This window comes from Pan paniscus, chromosome 3, assembly GCF_029289425.2.
Source record: "Pan paniscus chromosome 3, NHGRI_mPanPan1-v2.0_pri, whole genome shotgun sequence".
NCBI classification, from domain to species: domain Eukaryota; kingdom Metazoa; phylum Chordata; class Mammalia; order Primates; family Hominidae; genus Pan; species Pan paniscus.
In genome coordinates this window covers 170,995,439-171,007,557 of record NC_073252.2, presented here as the reverse complement: position 1 = coordinate 171,007,557, position 12,119 = coordinate 170,995,439, and the positions used below count along the sequence as shown (strand labels likewise).

Sequence of the window (12,119 nt, the reverse complement as noted above, 5' to 3'; positions counted from 1 at the left end):
TTAATGGGAGGGCTGCTCGTTATAATTAGACAAGGGGATTATAGAGGACACAGCTGGTGAAGAGGCAAGGTGCATACAGAATAAATGCAAAATAGGCTGATGGGTCTGCCACTTCCCTCTACACTAAAACTGTGTGATTCCCCAACAGATTAGTCATAGAATTAGCACCATCTGACCAAAATCTTTCTACAGGGTTAGAGCTACCTTGAAAAGTAAAGTTTACTAGTTTGCCTTAAAAAATACAAAAGTAAGTCTCTAAGTATGATGTTGATGTGTAGGCTGCTCTCTATTAGTAGTTTATTTAGAGGCAAAAACCTTTATAGAAAGTCAGTTATTTCAGATGTGAAGTTAGTAGTTAAGGGATCGCTAAGTCTTGATTTTCAAGAGTTCAAAAAGAAATTTTTAAAAATTTTCTATTTGTTTAGGTAACACAGGCATACAACACAAAATTCAAAACATCCAAAAGGGCATGTAGTGAAAAGCAAGCTTTCCTGCCTTTCCTTCTGCAGGGGTAATTACAGCTACCAACTTCTTGTGAATTTTTCTACAGATGTGATATGCATGTATAAACATACATGTGTATATATAACAAGATAATTTTTTTTGAAGATGGGACATAAATTTTAACTAACTCATTAAAAAAGGAAACTGTAAGATATTACAACTGGTTCAAAAATAAATCCAAAGAACAAACATAAACATCAAGAATATTGCAAAGAATTTACAAATAGATGCAAATCTGGTTAAATTGGTCACTCTGCATAGGGCAATAATCAATTGCATTCCACCAGAACTATTTCCATTTCAATGGGCAAGAGTCCTTTGCATCACTCTCAGTTTTCTGTAATTTCCAGGATTGTAAAATAGGAAAGGGTGAGATAAGCTGGGGGAAGTTGAGTTACACAGCCATCTTTTGGGAGCATTTCAAAGTTTTTCACAAGTTCCCCCCTAAATAGAAAAGGTAACACAGCCTGATTGTATAAATGTGATGCCTTTCTTCAGGCATGTGTGATACAGGGTTGAGAAAGCCTCTAGATCAGCCTTCTGATTGTCCCACCTCAGAGACTTAGCTTGAGCCTAACCTGTGAGCCATACTAAGGGTCAGAGTAAGTGAGTAGAAGGCTGTTTTGCTGGAAATCATATTCAGGAAGGACTGAAGATTCTCTTGGGAATTAACTAAGTAAAGTGTAAGGCACGCATGACTGTAAGAGAGAGGTAAGGGGTGATTCTGATGATGGAAAAAGTGTTCGTTTCTCCAATTTATCTCCAGGCTCCTTCCAAAATTATACTTACTTATGTTAGTGTTGTAAGTAAATTAATACAGAGATATCATTATAAAATGTTGTAACAAACTGGTTCCCAGTTGTTGATGCTGAAACAAGTATAACACAAAAAGGAGAAAGACATTCTCCTCCACTTCAGTTTTTCCTTTCACAGGCTCAAGTGAATTTATAAACAGGGAGGTAAGGAAATGTTATTAAATATAGAAGAGTAGTTGGAACAGCTCATATGATGTCAGCATCCATAGCCATAGCATCCACTAAGTTACCTAATGTTCCATAGAGAAGAAATTGAATATTAGAAGAATATAGAATATGATAGTACATGAAATCAAATTGTGAAATACACGCCATAGTTTAGGTTGACCTATGCTAATACCAAAATTGCAAATTTAAATATTTTTCAAATTCAACTATTTCAATGACAGAAATTTTAATGGATTAAAAATTCATGTTTATTTTCCTCCAAAAGTTGTTTTTTTTTTTTTTTTGACTTAATGGTTCTTTGTCTAATCTTAAACTGTTAGTGTTCTTTAGGGTTCTGTTATTAGTCTATTTGTCATTCCATCCTCATTCTAGGTTATTTCATTCTCTTCCAAGCTCAGTGACCAGTTTTATAGTGATCACTGCTACATCCATTTCCCCAGCCCGTATCACCTTTCTGAACTCAAAACCTTACAGGCAACTTCTTCCTGAACATTTCTATTCATATCTCTCTAGTACCTAAATTTAACATACCAAAAACTGAACCTATCATTCACCTCACATCACAAGCCTGTTTCACTGACTGTCTCCTTACTTCAGGGACTGAAACCACCATTCACTCAACTGATGAAATCCAAAACCTGCAATCACCCTCAACTTTTTATTCTCTTTTATCTACCCTTCTGACATCCAATTAATCATAAATTCCTGTCAATTCTATCACCTGTGTAGAGCCTCCATCTGGCCACTTCTTTCTATCATCCTCACTGCTACTGCCTTAATTCAGGCACCCTCACCTCTGAACAAGATTACAATAGGAATAATAGTGATGATGGTAAACACTGTGTCCTAAGTGCTTCACATACATTAACTTATTCAATCCCATGAGTTAGGTACTATGATTGCCATGTCTATTTTATAGATGGGACATCTGACAGGGAAGTTACCTAAGATTAGAATCAGTATGTAGTAGAGTCAAAATTTCAATCCAAATAGTCTGGCTCAGGATCTACACTCTTAACTACTATGACCTAGTGCTTCTCGCCCTGACACATAACTTCCTACACAGCAGCCACAGGGACTTCTCTAAAATTCATACATCAACATGTTTCTTTCCCTGCTTACCATATTCCAGCAGTAGCCCACTGCCCTCTGGAGAATACACACTTCTCAAGGGGGTTGGCAAGGGTTTTCTGGTTCTAGACTGCATTTATGAAATGTCTTCAGCACTATCCATGAGAGAGGGGTCAGCTAACTTTTTCTTCAAAGGGTTAAGTAGTAAACATGTTTGGCTTTGCAGACCACAGGGTCCCTGTGGTAATTATTCAAGTCTGCCTCTGCAGTGTGGGAGCAGCCATAGACAATATGTAAATGAATGAGTATGGCTGTGTTCCAGTAACCATGTATTTACAGAGACAGATGTTGGGCTGGATTTGGTCCCCTAATCCCTGCACTAGACTGTAAGTTCTGTGAAAGTGCAGAGGCTATGTCCATCGTACGCACCACTGCATGCCCAGTGCTTATCCTGGCATATAATTCCTCAATAAATACTCACTGAATAAATGAATGAATCCTAAAATTTCTGCTTTGGTGGTAAGATAGACTCCGAAAAGAAAAGGGGAGATAAAGAATGGAAAATACAAAATGGGAGAGCAGGGCTTAAATCAGATAGACCCGTACTGGCAATACCTTATGAATTCACCAAGAACATAACTCTATATTCCCTACACGGCACTGTACTTTTAATAATGCCATATAATAGCACCAGAAAAATTGAATTTGCTCACTTCTCAGAGGCTGCATGTCATTAAATCTGAAGGCAAAACCAAATACAAGAATTGTCTGTCTAACCCCAAGTCAACTAAGAATAATCACATCAAATCTTAATTATATGATTCAAACAACGGCTATAAAGTGGTGTAATACTTTACTCCCCTGAGGAGGAAAGCTACATACTCCTCCTTTCTGAGAGTGAATGAGAATCAGTAGATGCCTCTGTGACTCACTGGTACTATGATACCTTCGTAAACACCAGCTGATCCACTCTACAGCCCAAACCAATGAATCACTGTTAAACAGAAATGGAAAAGAGGATGAGTAGATAATTTTCCAAGATCAGTATGTTCATAAAGGTGGAAATGGACTGAAAAATATAACCACTTATCACTGGATGGTAATATGGATTACCAGAAGTAAGGTCAGGCTAGTAACCATCCACCTTACAACTTACAAAGTGCCCCTTCTTACCCCCAAATCCTGCTTATATGTAATATTTTTCCAAGATGGCCATGCCTTGGTAGAGATAATATAAATCCAAAGGGATTTAGAAAAATGGTCTTTAGAGCAAATGACAGTAACATAGGCTTGTTTGAATTTGAAATCACAGGTGAAGCCTAGAAAACTAAGCTTTTAATGATGAGCTTATGCAGTCACATGATCTCTTGAGAAATGACGACTTAGCTTTAGGAAAGGGCCACTGCTTGAACAACATGCACACTACTTGGTTATCATGCTTCATGAGCCACAGAATTTAAAGGTATAACAAGCCAAACTTCATTCTGTGATTTTAACTCTCTTGATCAAAAACACCTTTCATCAGAAAAATCCTATCAGCATCCTTTCTCTGGCTGCAGTTACCTAAAAGGAGCAGAAGGAATGGACACAGAAAGCAGAGAGGGAGGTGGTAAAAATAAATAAGCTCCAGAAATTCAGAGGGAACAAGGCGTGCTAGTAGGCTGGGGCTCCCCAGACTCTCACCAACATGTGGCAGGATGTGGGTGGGAATGTGGAGTGCACCAGCCTCAGTACCCTTCTTTCTCTCTGCTTAGTTACAGCTGGATGGACTAGACATTTCTGGCTGACTGAAGAGCTCCATGTCTTGCTCCTTTCAGAGCACTGAGCGATGACTGCATTGGGAGCTGCAGCCCTGCTGGGCATGGTCAAGGAATTTGTGCTTAATCAGGGCTTAAAATGGATAAGCCCAAGATTAAACAGAGACCTTACCAGTCCTTAAATATCTAGAATGTCATCCATACAGGAAAGGACCCATTTCCAAGTATATTTTAATATCCCTAAACTAGAAAGAGATTGAAGGCCACTTTCCAATGGCAATGCCTCTGTTAGCAACTAGGGCAGAACTGAAAATGGATGAAGTGTGCTTTCAGGTAACTATGGAAATATAAACATTCTATATAAGCTCTAGGTGTGGCTTAAAGTATGATATTCTGGTAAGAATTATCTGCTCAAAGAAATAGACTCGCTTAGAGGAATTGCTATTCTTCTTTATCTTTTTTTTCCCTTTCTTTAAGTATCAGGCCAAGATATAAACCAAAGGGTAACAAAATAGAGAAAATAGTAGAGTTGACATCATAATGCTCCACTAAAAGAAATCAAGGTCAGCAACTCTAATACTGTATATTAAACTTAAGCAGGGTAACCAGGCTGAGTACTACACAGTAAACCAGTTCGTCCCAAAAGTTACTTTACGGATTGAAACACTGGGACTCTTGACAATGGAGTGATGCCTATTATGGAATAGCTAATAGTTATATCTTTTATTTTTATCTCAAGACTTCTAATATACTATGGTAACTGCAGTTACAAGTGGGCAAGTCTGTGAAGCAGTTTTAGCCACCTACTGGGAAGATTTTATCGGATTTCTAAGGGGGCATTTTGAGCCAATTAAATGCCACCCCCCTTTAACCAAACAAGCAAAATATATAATACAGATCTATCCTGTACTATAATGAAGAATACTGAAATAAATAAGTATCTTCCTAGGCTGCAGGGATCCATGATTGTGCCACTGCACTCCAGCCTGGGGACCAGAGCATGACCCTGTTTCAAAAACAAAGGTATCTTCTTAAAAAGTTGTCTATATCACATTTTTGATCACCTAGTCATCTGAATAAAAGGAAGATTTCCATTATATAAGAGCCTCTCAATAAATCTCACAATTTTGCAACTTGTTAACCAATCTTAGGATTTTTATGCATTACCATTTGGAATTCTTAAAAGAAGTCCCCATCTGTATCAACACAATAATTTTCTAAAGATCTCTGCATTCTGTACAGTAATTATGATCAACTACAGAATATCTAGATGAGGTAAGTTTTAAGTCTTGGGCTCTTTTCCCCCAGTTTTAATGCAATTTCTCCCACATCATTAGTATAATTTCGTGATTTGCCTGACTTAACAGGAAAATTAAATGTACCAAAAATACTACATGCTCATTAGAAAAATATCAACTATTTCTTTTCTTTCTTTCTTCTTCTTCTTTTTTTTTTTTTAAATAGAGATGGGGGTCTCACTTTGTTGCCCCAGGCTGGTCTTGAACTACTGGGATCAAGCGATCTTCCTACCTCGGCCTCCCAAAATGCTAGGATTACAGGGGATGAACTACTGTGCCTGGCTAATCAACTATTTTTTGTCAATCAACTCTTTGAGTTATTGAAGATAACCTCATATGAAGATTATCCAAAACCATCTACATGTTCTGATGCCCGCTCCAAGCATCCAGGGCAATCCCCTCCCTTCTGGAGACTGAATTCCCTTTTTAAACAGAAGCAAAGCATGCACAGCCATCCCCCTGTTTCTAACCCCCGACAGAGCTTCTTCCTCCAGGTGAAAGATGGGGAGCTGGATCTCAATGTGAAAAACTTTGAACCGTTCTAAGAATTTAAAATCATTGAAGAAGCCAAACAAGGGTTAAACAGGTTTGTTCCCACCAGATTTATTTCAATTTAGTATATAAAAAACACTGACACATGAGTCCCATATGTTCTGTCTTTGGACAATAATTATGCACTGATGGTATCCCCAGTCTTAGTTTCGGCTGGGCACGGTGGCTCATGCCTATAATCTCAGCACTTTGGGAGGCCAAGGTGGGCAGATCACCTGAGGTCTGGAGTTCGAGACCAGCCTAACCAACATGGAGAAACCCCACCTCTACTAAAAATACAAAAATTAGCCAGGCGTGGTGACACATGCCTGTAATCCCAGCTACTCGGGAGGCCTAGGCAGGAGAACCTCTTGAACTCGGGAAGCAGAGGTTGCAGCGAGCTGAGATTGCGCCATTGCACTCCAGCCTGGGCACAAGAGCGAAACTCTGTCTCAAAAAAAAAAAAAAAAAATTAGCCAGTGTCCACTTTCCATTGCCATCTCTATTTCAAGTAGATACATTAGTAAGTATTTGACATTTAATCTCAGATCATTGGACATTGTGAGTGAATATACTTTCTGGTGGGGAGGCACCTCTTCACTCAGGCTTTAGGAAAATTGCTCTTCAACTGACAAGAAATATTACCTTTATTTTACCAGAACCCAATCTTAATGGACAAGTATAACTTTCTTTAGATGATATACATTTATTTAAAGTATTTCAGAGATAACAGGCTATATTAAGAAGAAAAACTTCAGAAATACAAAATCTTCTAAGTCACAAGTTTGATCTTTTGGAACTCTAGATTATTCCAGTGATTAGGTATAGTTTAAAAGTGGTTTTGGCAGTGATATTAGTAAATATGGGTAACAAATCCGTTATATTTACTCAGAAGTATATAGTACAATTTTGAACAAAATTTAGTTCATCCAAACTAAAGTAGGTGATCAAATTTACTAAAGTTATGCTAAATTTACTTTTAAAGAACCATAACAATGCACGGCATATTTTAAAGGCATCATGGTAAATTACAAAATAAAAACTTTCGATTCTCAACATATAAGTTAAAATTATTACTGGAAAAAGGGAGATTTCATACAAAACCCTTCTTTGTGTTAACACTGTAATGTCTAATGTTCTATTTTGTAAATGTGAACTTACCATTAACTACACAATAGTTCAAACCAGCACATTTAAACTCAGGAACCAGCTCCTGGGAAACTCTGCCCTCCTCCCATGGTCCTGGGTCCTGTTTTGTTTGTTTGTTTTGTTTTGTTTACACAGATGCACTTTCGGCTTTCGTACCTGTGAATATTTCTAACATTGCACTTCTGTATTGCCTTAGCATCTGTATGTTTCTCCCCAAAGTGAGGGCTCTTTGAGGACAGATACTGTGTATTATTTATCTGTGTGTCCCGAGTACCTAGTAGACAGCAGGTACTCAGTGCATGTTTGTTCATGGATGAGTAAATGGAGAACATCCAGCTGTGGCTCATCTATTATCCTGCTGGAATATAAACTGATTTTGGGTCTATTATCTTATGCCACTGCTTGGCTTGGTTTAAGCTAGCATTTTGGGAATCCAAATGAGATAAGTGAAAACATTATTTCCCTACAAATCTAAAATTTGAATAATCCTTTTTTTAGTTTCTTCTCTCCCTCAGATTTGGATAAATCATGTTGGCACTTCAAGGAAAATGAGTACTTTATTTAAACATGAAAAAGTAAATCTGCTGATGTTAGTCTTAGTTCTCTTGGCCAATTTATCTTGCAAACAGTTCCCTGCTAAATCACGTCAGAAAAACATGAGTTAATACTCAAGTGGGAATAAATTTTAAAAACAAGCAAGTAATTAAAGGACCAAAATACAGGTTAATTTTTGCAACAGAAAAATAAACAACAAATTGATTATTGTTTTACAAAAAAACTTTTATTCTTAAGACTATTTAATTGGAGCAGATCAAAGTTATCATAGACAACTAATTAAGAAGTCTATGTAACACATGAAATTTGAAAATATTTATAAAATCTATGTAAGTTCTATCTTTCAGAGACCTTATAAAAATTCATGCTTTGGCTCATCAACTGAATCATAAATATGCATTACAGGTTTTAAAAAATATTTTTTATTGTGAATATTTAACATTAACTCTTTAGCTGATTTGAACTGAACTTGAAAAAAATCACACATAAATATTAAACAGTTAATACATCATTTTGTAGTATATTTCAAAAGGTGATAAAACTGCATTTGTCAAAGTTTATGCCATCATTTCAGTGGTAAGAGCACGTATGACAAGACAGGCCTATAAACACAAGGCATATGAATGCCACTGAAAAGTCCATCTCTCATAGGTACTAAAAGGCTGATAATTATACTTTTTAGAAATAATAAAAGGATCTAGTAGATTTTAACTCTTCATGTTTAGGAACTAAGCAATTCCTGAATTTTAAAAAGAAAGCTCCTAAGTAGCATTTTTATTCTAAAGATGAGATATCATAAATTACACAAAATATTTTAATAGAAGTCAATATTTTACAAGAAATATCTTACCACATTATTCCTACAAAATGATCTGTCTAAAAATAAGAAAGGTATTGGGAAAGTGAAGAGAAAAAAAATGAAAGCAAAGTAATGAAAGAAAGATTGTAAAATAAAATCTGTGAGAAATTTTAAACATATGAATAATTTATGTATGCATATATATTATGTATGCACATGGAGAGAGGAAATATACATTTAAAAACCAAATGGCTTAGTAGGACAATAAGAAATTAACCCTGCTAAACAGACCCTTCAAAAGAACAACCACAGCATTTCATCAGGTGGAGAAAGGGGAACGGCTTAAAAGCTGAACTGATTGAAAATGAGGTCACATCTGCTCCTCTTCTGCCCACTCACATAATGTTTTGGAGTGAACTTTCAGCTTGTGCCAATCAACCCTACTTTAGTACCTAGAAGAGCTAAGACTCTCTCTTTTCTCGATGCTCTTTAAAATATTTTAAAATAGCATTCCGAATATCAATCCCTGGAGACCACACTGTTAACACTTTTTTTTTTTTTAAATCCAGGGAAGTACTTATTTAGGCCTATCCTTTGATTCTTGTTTCCAATAAAAGTGCATTTTATAATCTAATACCAGCCAAAGCCAAGCAAACAGTTTAATTCTTAATCCTCCTTCACATCTGGCAAACCCAGTGAAACCATATAATGATTTCCAAACCTTCCTAAAAACCTTATAGGAAATTAAAGTCACCAACAGAAAATAATTCTTATGACACTAAGAAAAACATTTTACTGACTGAGAGCAGAATGAGGTCAAATGTGGCATTTGTGTTGGGAGAGAATGTTTGTTATACCCTTTTGAAAGGCAAAAAAGCAATGTCCTATTATCCCTCTAGGGGAGAAACTTGAGAATGAATATAGCACTGCCACATGAAATGTTACTACTTTGTGCAGCTGGAAATGCATAAAATGGCTCTTCCTCCACTGCATCCCTGCTTTGCCCTGAAGCATGGCTTACATAACAGCTCATAAAAAAAGTATTGCAATGTGTGGCTTTACAACACATACATTATGATTGGTATATGATAACCTTCTCTTGGAAATCTGAAAAAATAACCACCCCAGGGAAAAAAATACCTCAAAGCTTTCAGGGCAGATGTATCATTTTAAAGCCTAGAACATTTTATTACCATGGCATGACTAGAAATCCATTTTAGGAGGGTGTGACAATGTAACAGAATTATGTGAGACAGAAAAATACAGTCAGAGTAGATCAAGGTTATTTATGTAATAAACTTTTTGACATTTTACTTTTTAACTATCAAGAAGTCTGTTCTCAAGAAGGAATGCTTATTCGGTGATACTCTGGTTTATCATGAGTGTTATTTGTCATTCAGGTTACTATTTATATGCATCATTAAAAGATAAAAGAACTGTCCTTTTTGTTATCCGAATATTTATTACAGGTCTACTATATGCCAGGTACTCTATATAAAAGTGCCATGTTATAGAAAAAGGCCTTGCCTCTAAGGGAGTCACAGCCTGGAGGAAGGGAATGCCTGAGCAGGCCTAAGTGACCTGATCTGCGTTTTGAAAATAGTAGAGGCTCCCCAGTACATAGGCGGTGGGGATGTAAGGTGGGGCATGAGGAAAAGGCACAAAATCATAAAAACATGGAGTGCTTAGAGAATGCCAAATCATTTGCTATAACAGAAGGGCAGGAGATGAAACTTGAGATACTGGCAAGTTCCTCAGAGGGTCTCTTAAGAACTGCTGAGAGGTTCAGACTTTATCCTCTTACATGGGAGCCATGAGATCAAAGCTGAATTTTGGAATGAGTACTCGGATAGAGCAAATGAGTGGGAAGAGAAGCCAAGATGTTGTCAGAGAGATAAGAAAAAACTTAAAAATAAAATACTACAGAAGGCAAAGTGGGAGAGAATTTCAAGGCAGGAGTGGTCAACAGGGCTAAAAACTGCAGTCATGATGTTGAAGTAACAAGAATGACAAAGTCTGAAGGTACAGGCCAGGGAAGTATGGTAATGGCAGTGCTGCAGTGGGGCTCGCTCGCCAGCTCTCTGATAGACAACGGTGGAGGCCCCAGGAGCATGGAACTAGAAAGGCCTCTGGACTCCTCACGGTTCTCTCCTACCCAGCTAGAGGATGGATCCGTCATACTGCTTTCTACCTTCTAGAGCACACAAAGCATTTTTGTGATCCCCTTGTTGCTGTGCCCTAGACATTCCTTTCAAATGCCTAACTGATGGTTTAACAAATATGTACTGAGTACCTACTATGTACCAGGTTACAGAGATACAAAGGTAAGCAAATACATCCCTGCTTTTGTGGCTCTTTCTGTCCAGTGGGGCAGACAGATAAACAAATAATCATATAAACATGGTGCCGTAAGAAACTTCAAGGAGAATTGATCCAATTTAGGAAGTTAGAAAAGGCTTTCTTGTGGTCGGGCGTGGTGGCTCACGCTTGTAATCCCAGCACTTTGGGAGGCCGAGGCAGACAGATCACGAGGTCAGGAGATCGACACCATCCTGGCTAACACAGTGAAACTCCATCTCAACTAAAAATACAAAAATTAGCTGGGCGTGGTGGCGGGTGCCTGTAGTCCCAGCTACTTGGGAGGCTGAGGCAGGAGAATGGTGTGAACCTGGGTGGTGGAGCATGCAGTGAGCAGAGATTGTGCCACTGCACTCCAGCCTGGACAACAGAGCAAGACTCTGTCTCAAGAAAAAAAAAAGAAAAGAAAAGAAAAGAAAAGGCTTTCTTGAGAATGAGTACATCACTGAGCAAAGATCTGAAAGAACAGAAGTTACTTAGGTGAAGAGAGGAGGGAAGAGTATCCCAGGTAGAGAACGTGTTGTGCAAAGTGCCTGTAGCAGGAAGGCCTATGCCAAGCAAGGAGGACTAGATATGGCTGGAATACAGAGTGAGGCGTGCCTGGGGCAAGGTGAGGCTGAAGATTAGGTAGTAGCTAGATCAAGCCAGGCCTGGTGTCCATGGTAATGCATCTGGACTTCATCTGAGAGCAGTAAAAAGTAAGTTAATAGCTTTAATGTACCTTGGAAGGGACAGAAGCATTTTGAAAACAATCCCCTGGCTGAGTAGTAAGAGAACAGACCTGGAAACAGGCCAGAGTGACTGAGGATAGATTGCAGAATAGACAGCAGTAGTCTGGATAAGAATCTTGGTGGTGGAAGAAAAAAAAGTGGAAAGTGGACAGATTCAAGGGTTAATTAGTGTCTTCGTCCATTTGTATTGCTATAAAGAAATACCAGAAGCTGCGTAATTTATAAAGAAAAGAGGTTTATTTGGCTCACAGTTCTGCAGGCTGTATAAGAAGCATGGTACCAGCATCTCCTTCTGATAGGGCCTCAGGCTGCTTCCATGCATGGCAGTAGGGAAGGGAAGCAGGTGTGTGCAGAGATCACATGGCGAGACAGGGAGCAAGATA

The 12,119-nt window shown here is 37.9% G+C and overlaps 1 protein-coding gene across 5 annotated transcripts in view; it reads right to left on the bottom strand.

The window, feature by feature from the left end:
- Positions 1–12,119, bottom strand: part of GALNT7 (polypeptide N-acetylgalactosaminyltransferase 7) — a 155,008-nt gene that overhangs the window by 76,855 nt on the left and 66,034 nt on the right. The gene's annotated exons all lie outside the window — the stretch shown is intronic.